This window comes from Spermophilus citellus (assembly GCF_964194105.1).
Source record: "Spermophilus citellus genome assembly, chromosome: 4".
In the NCBI taxonomy this organism is placed as follows: Eukaryota; Metazoa; Chordata; class Mammalia; order Rodentia; family Sciuridae; genus Spermophilus; species Spermophilus citellus.
The window spans coordinates 145,618,541-145,638,005 of NC_138185.1; the positions used below are offsets into that span (position 1 = coordinate 145,618,541).

Sequence of the window (19,465 nt, forward strand, 5' to 3'; positions counted from 1 at the left end):
AAGAAAATGTTGGCTCCAATCTACATATTGTGGGGTCAGGCTCCAAATTCCTTAATAGGACACCCATAGCACAAGAGTTAATAACAAGAATCAACAAATGGGACTTACTTAAACTAAAAAGTTTTTTCTCAGCAAGAGAAACAATAAGAGAGGTAAATAGGGAGCCTACATCCTGGGAACAAATTGTTACTCCTCACACTTCAGATAGAGCCCTAATATCCAGAGTATACAAAGAACTCAAAAATTAGACAATAAGATAACAAATAACCCAATCAACAAATGGGCCAAGGACCTGAACAGACACTTCTCAGAGGAGGATATACAATCAGTCAACAAGTACATGAAAAAATGCTCACCATCTCTAGCAGTCAGAGAAATGCAAATCAAAACCACCCTAAGATACCATCTCACTCCAGTAAGATTGGCAGCCACTATGAAGTCAAACAGCAACAAGTGCTTGCGAGGATGTGGAGAAAAGGGTACACTTGTACATTGCTAGTGGGACTGCAAATTGGTGCGGCCAATTTGGAAAGCAGTTTGGAGATTCCCGGGAAAGCTGGGAATGGAACCACCATTTGACCCTGCTATTGCCCTTCTTGGACTATTCCCTGAAGACCTTAAAAGAGCATGCTACAGGGATACTGCCACATCGATGTTCATAGCAGCACAATTCACAATAGCTAGACTGTGGAACCAACCCAGATGCCCTTCAATAGATGAATGGATAAAAAAGAAATGTGGCATTTATACACCATGGAATATTACGCAGCACTAAAAAATGACAAAATCATTGAATTTGCAGGGAAATGGATGGCACTAGAGCAGATTATGCTTAGTGAAGCTAGCCAATCCCTAAAAAACAAATACCAAATGTCTTCTTTGATATAATGAGAGCAACTATGAACAGAGTAGGGAGGAAGATCAGGAAGAAAAGATTAACTTTAAACAGAGACATGAGATGGGAGGGAAAGGGAGAGAAAAGGGAAATTGCATGGAAATGAAGGGAGATCCTCATTGCTATACAAAATTACATATAAGAGGTTGTGAGGGGAATGGGAAAATAAACAAGGAGAGAAATGAATTACAGTAGATGGAGTAGAGAGAGAAGATGTGAGGGAAGGGGAGGGGGGATATTAGGGGATAGGAAAGGTAGCAGAATACAACAGTTACTAATAGGGCATTATGTAAAATTGTGGATGTGTAACCGACATGATTCTGCAATCTGCATTTGGGGTAAAATTGGGAGTTCATAACCCACTTCAATCTAATGTATGAAATATGATATGTCAAGAGCTTTGTAATGTTGTAAACAACCAATAAAAAAAAAGATTATCATGTGCTACCTCAGAGGTGTAAATCTTTTGTAGGGTATTTGTTATTACTATGCTCTTAGCTGATATGCGCTATCATTTTTCGAGCACTTCCTCATTCAGTTTGATTTGTTAACTTCCTCCTTAATTATCTTCACATCACAGAAAATTTAAAGAAGCATGTAATGCTTGATTAAGTATTTTATTTCATAAGAAGAAAGACTGATTTGACAATGTTCAATATTTCTAAAAGTTTAACTTGCCACAGTCTGGCTAGGCACAATTCATGAGCCACTTGTCAAAAGAAACCAACTTTATTTTTAGAACACACACACCGCACCATACAGCTCTTTAGGAATTCCCTCAGAGCCCAACTGCCACCACCGGCTTCCCATAAGCCTCTCAATTCCCCCCTCCCCACTCCTCCTGCTCTTGAGGCTGATTGGCTGGGTTGCGTGGGTGGAGCCAAAAAAGTACCCCAATGAGCAGCTCCGTGGTCTGAAAGGGCAGGGAAACAGCCCAATGAGCATCACCACAGAGGAGCCAATCAGCTGGCAGCTAGAAGGTTTCTGGGGCTGCTGTGAGCCAATCATCAGCTGGCAGCTGGAAGTTTGCTGGGCCCCCCTGGAAGTTTGCCAGGGACCCTTCGGCTGTGGCTCTCAACATCTCCCCCTCTCTGTTTAAACAACAAGCATGTGGCTTAGGGACCATGCCTGCCTTACGTTATCCAATACTACATATGCTCCTTACCCGTCATTGGATGAGCTGACTCAAGGCATCAGCCACCAGTCTTAGGTTGGTACTGTTGCAATTGGATCTTACCCGTCATTGACTAGCAGTCTAGCATACAGCCACACCTGTGGATAGGTCTTTGTACCAGTGTGTGTGGGGGGGTGAGGTTCTTTGTCTCACCTCTGTTGTCCCCCAAATTTTAGCTGAATGACCATCACAAGAAGGGAGGAGGATACACTAAGCCAATTGATGGTTCCTTTTGGAGAAATTATACCACCGATGACACCATCAGCAAAAATACCCTGGCACTACCACAAGTTGCTGCACCAACAGATAATTCACAATGCATACAAGTGAGTTCACGATGCATACAAGTGATACATAGTCCAGGCAAGTTCTGCAAGCAGTTCAGTGATGGCTATTGCAGAAGCTGTAGATTGGTTTTATCTTTGTCTTCACTGGCACTGGGATGAAGATTGGAATTCTGGCAAAAATGGCTAAAGAGAAAATTATGTAACATTCCAGAAGGCACTAAAAGAAAACAATTTTCTTAACAATTTACATTATCTTGAAGAGAATTATTAAATATAATGAAAAGGAAAGGTGAAAGTAAACAAACAGATCTGTTAACCTCCTTTTTTGTTCACATATTAAAACAATCCTCAACAGTTGTTTACCCAATTTAAATTAAACCATTTAAATCATGTGAATAAAAAAAAAATATTCGGATCCTTTTTTTCATGAGCGCTCATCATATATGATATATGGACATACGTACATTCAAATATATAACACGAAATACAAGTGTGCACACATAATATAATACATACAACACATAACATAATAGTAAAGGCCTTATAACTTTTTACAGGTGAAATCTCCATTGCAATGTTTAAAAACTCTATAGTCAAAAAATAGAACTGATCAGATAAGGTGCATGGTATTATCTCCACACCTTTATATTTACTAAGAATTGCCCTATGGCATAGTATATGGTCTATCTTTGAGTAAGATCCATGTGCTGCTGAGAAGAACGTGTATCCACTTGATGATGGTTGATATATTCTATATATGTTGGTTAAGTCTAGGTTATTGATTGTGTTATTGAGTTCTATAGTTTCTTTATTCAGCTTTTGTCTGGAGGATCTGTCTAATGGAGAGAGCGTGTTGAAGTCACCCATAATTATTGTGTTGTGGTCTGTTTGACTCTTGAACTTGAGGAGAGTTTGTTTTATGTACGTTGCAGCACCATTATTTGGTGCATACACATTGATAATTGTTATGTCTTGTTGGTGGATGGTTCCTTTTAACAGTATATAGTGTCCTTCTTTATACCTTTTGATTAACTTAGGTTTGAAGTTGATTTTATTTGATATGAGTATGGCCACTCCTGCTTGCTTCCGAGGGCCATGTGAGTGGTATGATTTTTCCCAACCTTTCACCTTCAGCCTGTGTGTGTCTTTTCCTATCATATGAGTCTCCTGAAGGCAGCATATTGTTGGATCTGTTTTTTTAATCCAGGTTACTAGCCTAAGTCTCTTGATTGGTGAATTTAAGCCATTAACATTTAAGGTTACTATTGAAATATGTTTGTACTTCCAGTCATGTTTATTTATTTATTTATTTTAGTTTGGCTAGTTTTTTCTCTTTGGTTATTTTTCTCTTCCTTTACTGAGATACCTCCCACTGTTAGTTTTGGGTGCTATTTTTCAATTCCTCTTCTTGTAGTATTTTGCTCAAAATGCCTTGCAGTGCTGGTTTTCTGGCTTCGAATTCTTTTAACTTTTGTTTATCATGAAATTTTTTAATTTCATTGTCAAATCTGAAGCTTAATTTTGCTGGAGACAGTATTCTTGGTTGGAATCCATTATTTTTCAGCATTTGAAATACGTTGTTCCAGGATCTTCTCACTTTCAACATCTGTGATGAAAAATCAGCTGTTAACCTAATTGGTTTACCCCTGAGTGTAACCTGCCTCCTTTCTCTCATAGCTTTTAATATTCTCTCCTTGTTCTGTATGTTGGATATCTTCATAATTATGTGTCTTGGAGTTGGTCTATTATGGTTTTGAATGTTTGGGGGTCCTGTAGGCTTCCAGGAGTTGGCAATCCATTCCATCTTTCATCTCTGGGAAGTTTTCTAGGATTATTTCATTTAATAGGTTGTGCATTCCTTTGGTTTGAACCTCTATACCTTCTTCTATCCCAATGACTCTCAAGTTTGTTTTTTTTATGACATCCCATATCTCTTGGATAGATTGCTCATGAATTTTAAGCATCCTTTCTGTGTTGACTATATTCTTTTCAAGTTTATAAACTTTGTCTTCATTATCTGATGTTCTGACTTCTACTTGATCTAGTCTATTTGTAATATTCTCATTTGAGTTTTTAATTTGGTTTATGGTTTCCTGCATTTCTAGGATTACTGTTTGACTTTTTAAAAAAATCTCTATCTCCTGGTAGAGCTCATTCTTTACCATTTGAATTTGTTTGTTTAATTTGTTTTCAAAATATACTTTCATTGCTTGGACTTTCTGTCTCATGTCTTCTCTAATATCCCGTTCCTTCTGAGTTAGGTATGCCTTGAGTTCTTTCTCTGTCCATTTTTCTGATGCTTCTAGGTCCTCCTGTAGATTTAAGTTGTCCTGTATTGTTTGTAATCCTTTTTTCCCTTGTTTTTTCATGTTGTTCATGTTACTTTCCAGCTCTGTTTGACTGCTGTGTTTCTGCTTTCTCCTATAAATTTGTTTTGGTTTTGTATATCTCTGTTGTCTCTCCTTTGTGGTGGGAGACTATGCCTAGAAATGTTGGGTTTTATTGTACTTTAAAGCTGATTCATTCAATTCATAAAAGGCTTCCGGATTCTGTATGCATATAGTGATTTGTTGTCTGTTCTTAGGACTTTATGTTTAGGTTAGGTGCTATGATGGTATGAGGGTTAGTATGTCTTGGCTACTTTAGAAGATTGCTCTACTGAAGGGGGATACTAACAGGTGATTGGATCAGGGTCTTGGTAGTAGCTACATATTTAGGAGCCCTATAGACAGCCTCAAAACATTCACCTATTTGCATTTAGACAATTACACATAATGGAAGACGTAATGCTTGGGATGAAAGTTGGGGGGTAGAGGAAGGAAGGTGCTCTTAAAAAGAAAGAAGGAGAGAGAGATAGATAGATTAGAGGAGAATGGAAAGAACAATAAAACTTGAAACAGGAAAGAAAGAAAGAAGGAAAAGGGGAGAAAAAAACAAAGAGAGAAAAAAAAAGAAAAAAAATTGAAGTCTTAGAGATCCATTTTCTTCTCTTCCAGTAGGCGGAGCTGTGCCCTCCGAGCCGAGCTTCTGCCCTCTATGTGCCGATAGCAATCCCTGTAAGGCGGCTCCTGGGAGTCTCTCAATCCTGTTAGTCTAGAGCCTTTTCACTTCTCCGGGCCCTCCCCCCCTTCCTCCTGCCAGCCAGCTAGCCAGGTCCTGTTCACCGGAGGCGGTTCCCCAAAGATCTGGTTACACTTGAAGCCCCACCATGTGTCCTATTTCCCGAATGACTGAGGACTCTCTCTGTCATTCATCTAAGCCCCAGTGTGTGGTGCGGTGATCTGGGGACCAACAGTTTAATTTTTCCGGACCCCTTTGGTGGACATGCCCCCGAAAACTGGCGGCTAAGACCTTGGTTGTCGTCGCTGGTGGTAAGGGGAGTTGGGGATCGGGAATCCCCTCTGCTTCCCTACAGACATGCCCTCAGAGAGATTCCCGAGGTTTCCTGGCTGCTTGTATCTGGAGGGGGCGGGAGTCACATACCTGCTAAAGTGGATTCCGCTGGGAAGGAATTCCGTTGGCCGACCTCCAGTGACGTCACCTCTCTGCTATGGCGGGCCCCAGGCTCCTTGCTGGAGTGTCCGAAGGGAAGGGTGGGACTGGTATGTCTCTGGTTAGTTTCTGTTCCCAGTTTGCTACTTCATGAAGGCCTGGCTAGAGACCTCTTCCTAGAGTCCCTGCACTGCTCCTGCTGAGCTGCGCCTCAGAGGCTAGCTGCCCAGAGATTCACTCGTCTGGGGCAAACTGTCACCTCCAAAAATCCTACCAATTGCCAGCCGGTCTCTCTTCAGTGGAATTTCACCAGGAGCCTCTCAGCAGGTAGAATCCAAGCGTATCAATGCGTCTCTCTGACCCTGTTACTGAGGAGGTACTGAAATCGCTGCCTCCCCGCCCGCCGCCATGTTGGATCTCCTCTAGTGAAATATTCGTAGTTCAGGATTTTGATTTCTAAGTGGCTGGATTACTTTGTTAACATAAATTTGACACATAGTTGGGCTGTTAGCCATCCCTTGAGGGAGTGCTTTCCATTCATATCTCTGATCAGGACCTTCATGATTCAGTGCAGGAATAGTAAATGCAAAGTTTGGACTATCCTCAGGATGAATTGGAATTGAAAAAAAAAACAATCTTTAATCTCTATAACTAAAACATACCAGGTTTTGGCAATGCAGACAATTGAGGAATCCCAGATTGAGCAGGTCCCATAATAACCATCTCATTATTAATGGCTCATAAATCTTGCAGTAATATCCATTTACCAGATTTCTTTTTGATTATAAAAATGGTAATATTATGGGGAGATATAGAAGGTTTTATATATCCTTCCGCTAATTGTTGTTTGACCAGGTCATGGGCTGCTTGTTCTTTTCTTTAGTCAGGGGCCACTGAGGAACCCATACTGGTCTTTCTGATTTTCAAGTAATTATTGTTGTCTCAGTGACCCCTTCTGAAAACCCAATCCATGTCTATTTATTCCTTGATCTATTTGAATTGGTGCTGCTATACCTTGTTTTTGTTCTCCTAATCTTTTTTCTTTCCTAAAACCTTGTCTAGCCCTAATAGAGGGTGCATTTTGATTGAGGTTATTTGTTAATGTTAGTGAGTATACGCCAGGATCATATGCAATTTGTTGCTGCTGATCCTCATAATGTCCCTTTCCTAACAACATATATAGATTTCTCTGAGGATAACCAGCTGCTGCATTTCACCTAGCCGTCTCCTTGCAAAATTCCTCATTGGCAACCTTTCATAACAGGTATTGTCCTCCATTTAGCACAGCTTTACACATATTAGCCCAATCTGCTGGTGTCATGTTCAAGTTGGTAATGGATTCGACCATGCTTACAGTGAAGGGTGCTTGAGGACCATAAGTTGTTACAGCCTCTTTTAGCTGCTTCACTTTTTTGAAATCTAAAGCATGGTGAATTCGCTGCCCTCCTGCCTCAAATACAGGGCATGTTAATATTTGAGGTCCTGTCTCAGGATCCCATCTATCAACTGCGGGGGTTGGGGGCCTCCCAGCATATGGAGGTGGAGCTGTTGGTTGGACACTTACGCCCTCTGGTGATAGAAAGGTGTTAGTAGCAGTGTCCTTTAGAGGTGGCGCTGTTGGTTGGACACTTATGCCCTCTGGTGATAGAAAGGTGTTAGTAGCAGTCTCCTCTTGTAACTTTTCCCCTGATGTCTTTTTCTGCTGTAAATTTTCTTCCTCTGCCTGACTAGCTCGAGAGACCTTCTCTTTTACTTGATTTTTTCCTCTGTCTGACTAGTTTGAGAGATCTTCTTTTTTCCTTGAATTTTTTTCTCTGTCTGACTAGCTTGAGAGACCTTCTCTTTTACTTGAATCAATATGTCTTCTCCTTCCTCTACCATTGTCTGAACTGAAGGCTTTGGACTAAGCAAACAGGATACGAACATCCACAATGGCAATGTGCCAACTGGCAGAGTCCCTGGGATTTTATTTTCTATTCTTTGTAAATCTTCACCATGATGTTTCCATTGTGATATATTTAACAACTCCTCCTTAAAAAGACATGGGCTACATTTTTTTATTGTATCAACGTATGCTCTGACTGTTCTTGAGTCTTTTACTGAGATGTCTCCTTCCTCTAACAATTTACTTAACACTCTTTTGGTTTGTTTTTTACTAATTTCTGATCCCATATTTCTACTATAACTATAATACAACCCAACAAAACTGAAAGAGAGTGAAACAAAATTGGAACAACAAAAAATCATTATAATACCCTTTCTATCCTCCTGAAATGTCCATCCGTCCTTTCTCCCTATCTGTTCCTTAGATGTGAGTGGTTTTTCTTCCATCTTACACATCTCCAGGGACAGACAACTTAAAACAAAAGTGAAGCAAAACAAAAGAAGAATCTTAAAATGACTACCCATCCTCTCGCCCTGCCCTCAGGGGCGAGCAGTTTACCTTATCACTTACCCTCAGTCTTTCCCCTTGGGGGCCACCAAATGCCGCAGTCTGGCTGGGCAAAATTCAGGAGCCATTTGTCAAAAGAAACAAACTTTATTTTTAGAACACACACACCGCGCCACACAGCTCTTCAGGAATTCCCTCAGAGCCCAACTGCCACCACCAGCTTCCCACAAGCCTCTCAACCCCCCACCCCCACTCCTCCTGCTCTTTAGGCTGATTGGCTGGGTCATGTGGGCAAAGCCAAAAAAGTCCCCCATGAGCAGCTCCGAGATCTGAAAGGGCGGGGAAACAGCCCAATGAGCATCACCACAGAGGAGCCAATCAGCTGGCAGCTAGAAGTTTGCTGGGGTCCCCTGGAAGTTTGCTGGGGCCCCTTCGGCTGTGGCTCTCAACACTGATTAATTTTAATTTTAGAATTTCACTAATCTTTTTTACTAGGCTGGAAGATTGGGGATGGTGTGAAAATTGAATTTTTTGTCTAAGTGATAATTCCCCATTGCTGGAAATAACAGCATAAAGCTTTTACAAGGTGTTTGCTCCTATAACACTCTTCTGAAATGTGTCTTGTGTGGGTGTGTGTGGATGTGCATGGTAAGTGCATTTAGAATCTGATCTATTATCAAATTTTAAGTGAAAAGTACAGGTTTATGAACTATTGTTATCATATTGGATGTCAGATTCCCTAGAACCTACGCATTTTACTGCTGTCAGTTTGTATCCTCTGATCAGTGTCTCTCAGTTTCTCCTTTCTCCAGCTTCTGGTAACCACAGTTCTACTCCCAGGTTCTATGAATTAGACTATTTTAGAGTCCACATGTAAGGGAGATTATGTAATAGTTATCAATACACTTTGTTTAATTTCATTCTGCAGTTCCTCTGCTCATCTCTTTTCCTTAATTCTCTGCTTAATACACTACTTAGCTGCCTTCTATTTTCATAAGGTTCCCTTTTTAAAAATACTGATTTCTCTGTTGCTTCTGCATATGAGAGAAAACTTTGACCCTTGGCTTTCTGAATGGCTTATTTTACTTAGCATGATGTTCTCCAGTTTTATCCATTTGCCATCAAATGCCATAATTTCATTCTACTTTGAGTAAAACTCATTGTGTGTATATATCACATTTTCTTTTTTTTTAAAATTTTTATTGTTGGTTGTTCAAAACATTACATTGTTCTTGACATATCATATTTCACACTTTGATTCAAGTGCGTTATGAACTCCCATTTTTACCCCATATACAGATTGCAGAATCACATCAGTTACACGTCCACTGATTTACATATTGCCATATTAGTGTCTGTTGTATTCTGCTGCCTTTCCTATCCTCTACTATCCCCCCTCCCCTCCCTGCCCCTCCCCTCTTCTCTCTCTACCATATCTTCTGTAATTCATTTCTCCCCCTTGTTTTTTTCCCTTTCCCCTCACTTCCTCTTGTATGTAATTTTGTATAACCATGAGGGTCTCCTTCCATTTCCATGCAATTTCCCTTCTCTCTCCCTTTCCCTCCCACCTCTCATCCCTGTTTAATGTTAATATTCTTCTCATGCTCTTCCTCCCTACTCTGTTCTTAGTTACTCTCCTTATATCAAAGAAGACATTTGGCATTTGTTTTTAGGGATTGGCTAGCTTCACTTAGCATAATCTGCTCTAATGCCATCCATTTCCCTGCAAATTCCATGATTTTGTCATTTTTTAATGCAGAGTAATACTCCATTGTGTATGAATGCCACATTTTTTGTATCCATTCGTCTATTGAAGGGCATCTAGGTTGGTTCCACAGTCTTGCTATTGTGAATTGTGCTGCTATGAACATTGATGTAGCAGTGTCCATGTAGTATGCTCTTTTTAGGTCTTTAGGGAATAGACCGAGAAGGGGAATAGCTGGGTCAAACGATGGTTCCATTCCCAGCTTTCCAAGAAATCTCCATACTGCTTTCCAAATTGACCGCACCAATTTGCAGTCCCACCAGCAATGTACAATTGTACCCTTTTCCCCACATCCTCGCCAGCACTTGTTGTTTAACTTCATAATGGCTGCCGATCTTACTGGAGTGAGATGGTATCTTAGGGTGGTTTTGATTTGCATTTCTCTGACTGCTAGAGATGGTGAGCATTTTTTCATGTACTTGTTGATTGATTGTATATCCTTCTCTGAGAAGTGTCTGTTCAGGTCCTTGGCCCATTTGTTGATTGGGTTATTTGTTATCTTATTGTCTAATTTTTTGAGTTCTTTGTATACTCTGGATATTAGGGCTCTATCTGAAGTGTGAGGAGTAAAGATTTGTTCCCAGGATGTAGGCCCCCTATTTACCTCTCTTATTGTTTCTCTTGCTGAGAAAAAACTTTTTAGTTTGAGTAAGTCCCATTTGTTGATTCTTGTTATTAACTCTTGTGCTATGGGTGTCCTATTGAGGAATTTGGAGCCTGACCCCACAGTATGTAGATCGTAGCCGACTTTTTCTTCTATCAGACGCCGTGTCTCTGATTTGATATCAAGCTCCTTGATCCATTTTCATTTAACTTTTGTGCATGGCGAGAGAAAGGGATTCAGTTTCATTTTGTTGCATATGGGTTTCCAGTTTTCCCAGCACCATTTGTTGAAGATGCTATCCTTCCTCCATTGCATGCTTTTAGCCCCTTTATCAAATGTAAAATAGTTGTAATTTTGTGGATTGGTTTCTGTGTCCTCTATTCTGTACCATTGGTCCACCCATCTGTTTTGGTACCAGTACCATGCTGTTTTTGTTACTATTGCTCTGTAGTATAGTTTGAAGTCTGGTATCGCACTTCCTGCTTAGAGTTGTTTTTGCTATTCTGGGTCTTTTATTTTTCCATATGAATTTCATGATTGCTTTATCTATTTCTACAAGAAATGCTGTTGGGATTTTGATTGGCATTGCATTAAACCTATAGAGAACTTTTGGTAATATCATCATTTTGATGATGTTAGTTCTGCCTATCCATGAACAGGGTATATTTTTCCATCCTCTAAGATCTTCTTCTATTTCTCTCTTTAGGGTTCTGTAGTTTTCATTGTATAAGTCTTTCACCTCTTTTGTTAGGTTGATTCCCAAGTATTTTATTTTTTTTGAGGATATTGTGAATGGAGTGGTTGTCCTCATTTCCATTTCAGAGTATTTGTCACTGATATACAGGAATGCCATATCACATTTTCTTTATCAGTTCATTCATTGGTTGGTGGATTCTATAATTTTGCTGTTGTGAATTATGCCAACATACATATTGATATGCATGTATCACTATAGTAGAAGCCAGTTATTTTTTGTGGATTAGTTTTTTTTTTTGAGGGCTAGGATGTTTGATTAGAGTATTTCAGTTTTATGTTTTTTAAAAAAATTATTTATTTATTTATTTTAAAAATTTTACTTTATATATATATATTTTTTCTCTAACGTGTTTCCCTCAGTTCTCCTTTTCCTTGTTCTAAGAGCTATTCGCTATTGTTCTCTCTTTCATTCTTCCTTTAATTTTTTTACTTCTACCTTCTCTCCTCCTCCCTCATAATCATCACATTCTGTACCCCTCTGTTTTCTCCTTGTTCACCATTCAAAATTGTAAACCCTTTTGCCAGCTTACTGTTTTTATTGTAGGCAATAACTGAGTATATCATTTCTGTTTATTGTGACAATTAACATTGCAGACATCATAGCATGAAGTATTTGGTTTAATGGTGTATATTGTTTGAACTGGTTGTTGTTATTTTGTCTCTCCCTTAATGGTGAGGCAGTGGAAACCTTCAGGGACACTATAAATCCACAGGGTAGGAACTCTACTGCCTCAGATTTCTAATGTTAGATGGAAATATACACAACAACATGAAAAAGCAAGGGAACAAATTGTCCCAAATGAACCAAGACATTCCAATAACCAAATCCATTGACACCACATTGGAAGAAAAGTCAGAGAGGGAGTTTATAATGCACATTGTTAAACTGATCTGTGAGATAAAGAACAGTATAAGGAGTTAAATCAGAAAATACAGGATGTGGAAGAGCATTTCTAAAAAGTGAGATCCTGAAAAAAAAACATCAAGGGCTGGGGCTGTAGCTCAGTAGAGCACTTTCCTAGCATATGTGAGGCACTGGGTTCAATCTTCAGCACCACATAAAAATAAACAAATAAAGTAAAGACATTCTGTTCATGTACAACTACAAAAAAATGAAAAAATAAAGTTTTGTTCAATAGATTGATTTAAAAAAATCATGCACAAATCCTCAAAATAAAGAAACCAATAAACCAAATTAAAAATTCAATTGAAAGCATCACCAAAAGACTGGAACACTTGGAAGACAATTTTAGGCAATGGAAACAAAAATATATAATCTTGAAAACAATGTTGACTGTGGAGAAGATATGTTAAGAGAACATAAACAGAACTTCCATGAAATAGGGGATAACCTGAAAAGACCAAATTTAAGATTTATTGGAGTAGATGGAGGTTTGAAGATACAAATGAAAGGAGTGCATAATCTTTTCAATGAAATAGTATCAGAAAATTTCCAAAATCTAAAGAATGAATTGGAAAATCAAATACAGAAGGCTTACAGGACCCCAAAGTTATAAAGTTACAAAGTTACAAGAAACCCACAAGTTACAACAGACCCACACCATGGCACAGCATTATGAAAACACCTAGCATGCAGAATAAGGATAGAATTTTAAAGGCTATAAGCAAAAAGTATCCTATTACCTATAGGGGGAAACCAATTGGATCACAGCTGATTTCTCAATCCTGGCCTTCTAATCTAGGAAGTCCTGGGATAATATACACCAAGCTTTTAAAGAAAATGAATGACAACCAAGAATTCTATATCCAGAAAAATTAAGCTTCAGATTTGAAGATGAAATAAAAACCTTCCATGAAACAAAAGTTAAAAAATTAACATCTAGAAAGCCAGCACTACAGTACATTTTCAGCTAAATATTGCATGATAATGAATTGAAAAATGCAAACAAGCAAGAGGAACTACACTAAAGGAAAATTCAATAAAAGGAGAAACATAACAAATTAAAAACTAGAAATGACCAAAATTACTGGGTACACAAATCACATCTCAATAACAACCTTGAATGTCAGTGACCTGAATTTATCAATCAAAAGATATAGACTGGGAGAGCAGGTTAAAACACAAGACCCAACAATATGCTGTCTCCACCATACTCTCCTCATAGGCAAAGACATACACAGACTGAGGGTGAAAGGGTGGGAAAAAACGTATCACTCATATGTATCGTGGAAGCAAGCTGGGGTTTCCATCCTTATATGTGATAAAATGGACCTCAAGCCAAAGTTAAGTCAGAAGGGACAAAAAAGGATATTTCATACTGCTTAAGGGAATTATACATCAACGGGATAATAATCTTAAATATTTATGCCCTAGGCAATAGAACATTTATGTACATCAAACCGTTTTCAATTTTAGGAATCAAATAGACCACACCACAATAACACTGGGTGACTTTAACATACCAATCTCACTACTGAATATATCTTCCAAAGAAAATCTAAACAAAGAAACCACAGAACTCAATAACACAGTCAATAATATTTTTTTTATATTTTTTATTTAGTTTTCAGCAGACACAACATCTTTGTTTGTATGTGGTGATGAGGATTGAACCTGGGCCACACACATGCCAGGCGAGTGTGCTACCACTTGAGCCACATCAGCAGCCCTCAATAATATATTTTTAATGCACGTATATAGAATATTTCATCCATCCATGAGCAAATGCACATTCTTCTTAGCAGCACACAGATTCTTCTCTAAAATAGTCCATTATCTTATGCCACAAAGCCATCTTAACAATATAAAGAAATAGGGATTTGATGATGAAATAAAAACCTTCCATGATAAACAAAAACTAAAGGTATTTACAGCAAGAAATCCTGTAATAGAGAACATTCTTGGCAAAATATTCCATGAGGAGGAAATGAAAATTAACAATGAAAATCCGCAAAGGTAAGAACTGTTACAGTAAAGGAAAAGCTAACCCAAGGAGAAACCAAGTCAAGTTAAATACCAAAAATAAACAAAAATGAACAGAAATACATATAATATCTCAATAACCTTGAATGTTAATGGCCTAAATTCACCAATCAAAAGACATAGACTAGTACATTGGATTTAAAAAAGATCCAAAATGTGCTACCTTGAAGAGACTCATCTCATAGGAAAAGACATCCTTAGACTTAAGGTGAAAGGTTAGGATAAAATATACCATTCACATGTTCTATGGAAACAAGCAGGGGTTTCCATCCTCATCAAATAAAGTAGACTTCAAGCCAAAGTTAATCAAAGGGGATAAAGATGGACATTTCATATTGCTTAAGGGAACCATACCTCCACAAGACATAACAGTTATAAATATATATGCCCCCCAAAATGGAACATCTACATTCATCAATCAAACTCTTCTCAAGTTCAAGAGTTAAATGGACCACAACACAATAATTCTGGGTGACTTTAACAAACCTCTTTCACCACTGAATAGATCTTCCAAACAAAAGCTAAACAAATAAACTATAGAACTCAATAATACAATCAATAACAGACTTAACTGACATATATAGAGTATATTATCCATCAATGAGCAAATACACTTTCTTCTCAGCAGCACATGGATCCTTCTCTAAAATAGACCATATACTATGCCACAAAACAACTCTTAGTAAATACAAAAAAGTAGAACTACTACCCTGTATTCTATCAGATCACAATGAAATGAAATTAGAAATCAATGGTAAAATAAAAAATAAAAGCTACTCCAACACCTGGAGACTAAATAATATGCTATTGAATGAATAATGGGTCACAAAAGATATCAAGGAGGAGATTAAAAATTCTTAGAGGTAAATGAGAACACAGATACAACATATCAAAATCTCTGGGACACTATGAAGGCAGTTCTAACAGGAAAGTTTGTTGCATAGAGTTCATTTCTTCAAAGAAGAAAAAGTCAGCAAATAAATGACCTAAAATTACATCTCAAAGCCCTAGAAAAAGAACAAACCAACAACAAAAGCAGTAGAAGAGGGAAATAATTAAAATCAGAGCTGAAATCACTGAAATTGAAACAAAAGAAACAATTGAACACTGACAAAGCAAAAAGTTTGATCTTTGAAAAAATAAATAAAATTGATAAACCCTTAGCCATGCTAACAAAGAGAAGGATAGAGAAAAGTCAAATTACTAACATACAGGATGAAAAAGGAACTATCACAACAGGCACTACAATAGTCCAGAAGATAATTATAAATTATAAATTTGTACTCTAATAGAAAATATCAAAGTCATCAGCAAATTTCTAGAGTCATATGATTTGCCCAAGTTGAATCAGGATGATATACACAATTTAAACAGATCAATTTCAAGCAAGGAAATAGAAGATGCCAACAGAAGCCTACCAACCAAGAAAATCCCAGGACCGCATGGATACATAAATGAGTTCTACAAGACCTTTAAAGAAGCACTAACAGGAATACTCCTCAAACTATTTCATGAAATAGAAAAAGAGGGAACACTTCCAATCACATTCTATGAGGCCAATATTTCCCTGCTTCCAAGACCAGGCAAAGACAAATCAAAGAAAGAAAATTTCAGACCAATATCTCTCTCTAATCTATGTCTCTACTCTAGATGCAAAAATTATCAACAAAATTCTGGCAAATTGAATACAAAAACATATCAAAAAGATAGTGCACCTCAATTAAGTAGGGTTCATCCTAGGGATGCAAGATTGGTTTAACATATGGAAATCAATAAATGTAATTCATCACATCAATAGACTTAAAGATAAAAATCATATGATCATTTCAATAGATGCAGAGAAAGCATTTGACAAAATACATCACCCCTTCATATTCAAAACACTAGAAAAATTAGGGATATATCTCAACATTGGAAAGCTATCTATGCTAAGCCCCAGGCCAACATTATTCTAAATGGAGAAAAATTGAAAGCATTCCCTCTAAAAACTGGAACAAGATAGGGATGCCCTGTTTCACTGCTTCTATTTAACATAGTTCTTGAAACTCTAGTCAGAGGAAATTAGACAGATGAAAGAAATGGATATGGATAAGAAAAGAAGAACTCAAATTATCATTATTTGCTGATGATATGATTCTATACCTAGAAGACCCAAAAAATTCCACCAGAAATCTTCTAGAACTAATAAATGCATCCAGCAAAATAGCAGGATATAAAATAAACACCCATAAATCAAAGGTATTTCTACACATCAGTGACAAATTCTCTGAAAGAGAAACTAAGAAAACAATTCCATTTACAATAGCCTCAAAACAAACAAACAAACAAACAAACAAACCAACTTGAGAATCAACAAAAGAGGTGAAAGACCTCTAAACTAAGCAAACTAATGCTGGTGATGTCACTGCTTCTGCAGTCTAACATATAGAACCCCTCTCCGAATGGGGACAGGTGTGGAACTGAAGGCACTGAGGAAAGGATATGTGTCACTCATCCAGCCAGTCAACACTAAATAAAATGCCATGAGGTAGACAAAGTACCTCTTGAGAAAGCTCCATAAGGGACAGAGGCACTATGTGTTCAGCCTATCACCACTGAACCTTCCCTGTGAACATTTCCTCAATAAAACTTATGACTCATATACTGTCTCTGGGTAGTTTTTTGGTCTCTCAACAACTTATCTCACTGGCCCAAGTGTGCTTTGGCCTGACAGAAGGACAAATGGACATGAAACAGAGACCAAAGATAAACCAGTATTGTGTCTGTCTCTCAAAACTTCCTTTTTTTTTTTTTTTGTACTGGGGATTTTACCTAGGCACACTCAACTACTGAGCCCCATCCATAACAGTTTTTATATTTTATTTAGAGACAGGGTCTTGGTAAGTTTCTTAGGGCCTTGCTAAGTTGCTGAGGCTGCCTTCAAACTCTGTATCCTCTTGCCTCAGCCTCCGGAGCTGCTGAGATTATAGGCATACACCACCGCGCCTAACTCGGTACTTCCAATTTTGATAATGCGGGTAACTGTGTAAGCTGGGTACTTTCATCATAGTCATGTCCTTGCATCTGGCTCAGGATTTGGAGGAACTTCAGGGAGAGAACCAGTAGGAGATAGGATCTGCAGTCTTAGGTGCTGTTCCATACCACAGGGTGAGCCAGCATACCAGAAGCAACATGGGGACAGTACACCCATCTTCAAACCAAAGGTGAATGTTTCATCAATTCCACATCCAAAAACCACACGAACTTTCCATGTGGTGAAATTCATACAGAAATATACTAAGCAAAATGGGAGAAAAAGGAAGTAGGATAAAAAGGGCAATGGAAATTGAACGGGTTTGGGTAGCATAATGCTAATCAAGAAAAGACATGATGCTTTCTTAGTTCCTTCTTGGCCTTCTAAAAATAGCTTTGACCTTTCTATCAAAACACCATCTATCCATTAGACTAGGGTGAGTGCTCTCGAGAGTCTAACCTCCTTGCACAGCCTTGCAGAGTGCCAAGAGGGAGTGTTTGCAAGTTGCAAGAAAGCAAAAGAAGCTTGTTTTAATGTCCTCTCTTTGAATACAGCCAGAAATTCCTGTATGTGAGGCAATTGCTGTTTTTAAGAGATAAAAGACCAAGTGAGAAAAATTTCCTGTTCTAAAGGCTTTAAAGTAGCCTGCCCTCTTCTATACGTCTATGAATTTACTTCATTTATATATTATTCCTTAGGAATTGAGGTTGAGAATTATCATAATCTATGCTTTTCAAATAATTTTCTGTGATTTCTTCTGTTTTCAGAAGAGATTTTCCCTTCCTTCTAATTAGAAGACAAAATGGCCTCAATATCAGCATGCATAAGCAAATGAGAGTAGACAAAGAAAGGCTTTTCTCTGAGTTTTATCATCAACAAGGAATGTCTGTGTTCAAAGAAGAATGTTCTAAATACAATCATTTAAGAGATCTTCCGGTAACTCACTAACTGTCTGCATATTCTCCTCATTGCCACCTTCATTTCTTGGTTCCGTAGTGTGTAGATGACAGGATTCAGAAAAGGAGTCAGAACAGCATCAAAGAAGGCCAGGAACTTATCCAGGTGTGTGGAGGGAGATGGCCATGTGTAGAAGAATATCAAAGGACCAAAGAACAAGACCACCACAGTGATGTGAGCTGACAGTGTGGACAGAGCCTTGGAGGAACCAGCAGAAGAGTGTTTCTGAACAGTGAGAATGATGACAACATAGGAAATGATCAGTATGAAGAAGGAGCCCACAGAGATGAAACCACTGTTGGCTGTGACCATGAGTTCCAGTTGATAGGTGTCTGTGCAGGCAAGTCTGATGAACCTAGGAAGGTCACAGTAAAAGCTGTCCAATACATTAGGGCCACAGAAGGGCAATTTTACTACAAAAGCTAATTGAACCAGTGAGTGCATAAGGCCAACCACCCAGGCAGCCACTAAAAAGAAGATGCACATTCTTGGGCTCATGATGGTCAAGGTAGTGCAGAGGCTTACATATGGCCACATATCTGTCATAGGCCATGGCTATGAGGAGCACCATCTCCACACCACCAATGAGATGGATGAAGAAGATCTGGGTGATGCAGCCTCTAAAGGAGATGACTTTGCGCTTCCTGAAAAGGTCATAAATCATCTTTGGGGAACTGACAGAAGAAACACCCAGGTCAATGAAGGAGAGATTAGCCAACAGAAAGTACATGGGAGAGTGTAAGTGAGGCTCAGAAGCCACCGTGAACACAATGATGGAGTTTCCCGTCATGCTTGCCACATAAAACATGGAGGAGAAAACAAAGAGGAGTAGTTGGATACTCCAGGAGTTGGTGAGTCCCAGGAACACAAACTCCGACACCACAGAATGATTTGCTCCATCCATTGGCTTTGTTGGAGGTGCTGCCTGAAGAACAAGAGGAGAAAATGCAAATTATGACACGTATATTAATAGACCAGGAGGAGAGAGGTCAAAGTTATAAAAATCTAGTTTTAGTTTAGCATTAAACCAACCTAAATATCAACAAGTATATGAAAAAAGGCTTAACATCACTAATGAATCAGGGAAGTATTAACTAAAATCACAGTGAAATATTAGTTTATACTTGTTAAAACAGTTATTATCACAAAGTCAAAATATAACAAGTTTGGGGTGGATATCAAGTTA

General features: G+C 38.4%; 1 pseudogene across 1 annotated transcript; it reads right to left on the reverse strand.

Annotated features, from left to right (window-relative positions):
• Window positions 1–18,243: 18,243 nt before the first annotated feature.
• On the reverse strand, window positions 18,244–19,189 carry LOC308646235 (olfactory receptor 4F21-like; annotated as a pseudogene). The gene has a single exon. The product of its transcript is annotated as an olfactory receptor 4F21-like (transcript).
• Window positions 19,190–19,465: the final 276 nt, after the last annotated feature.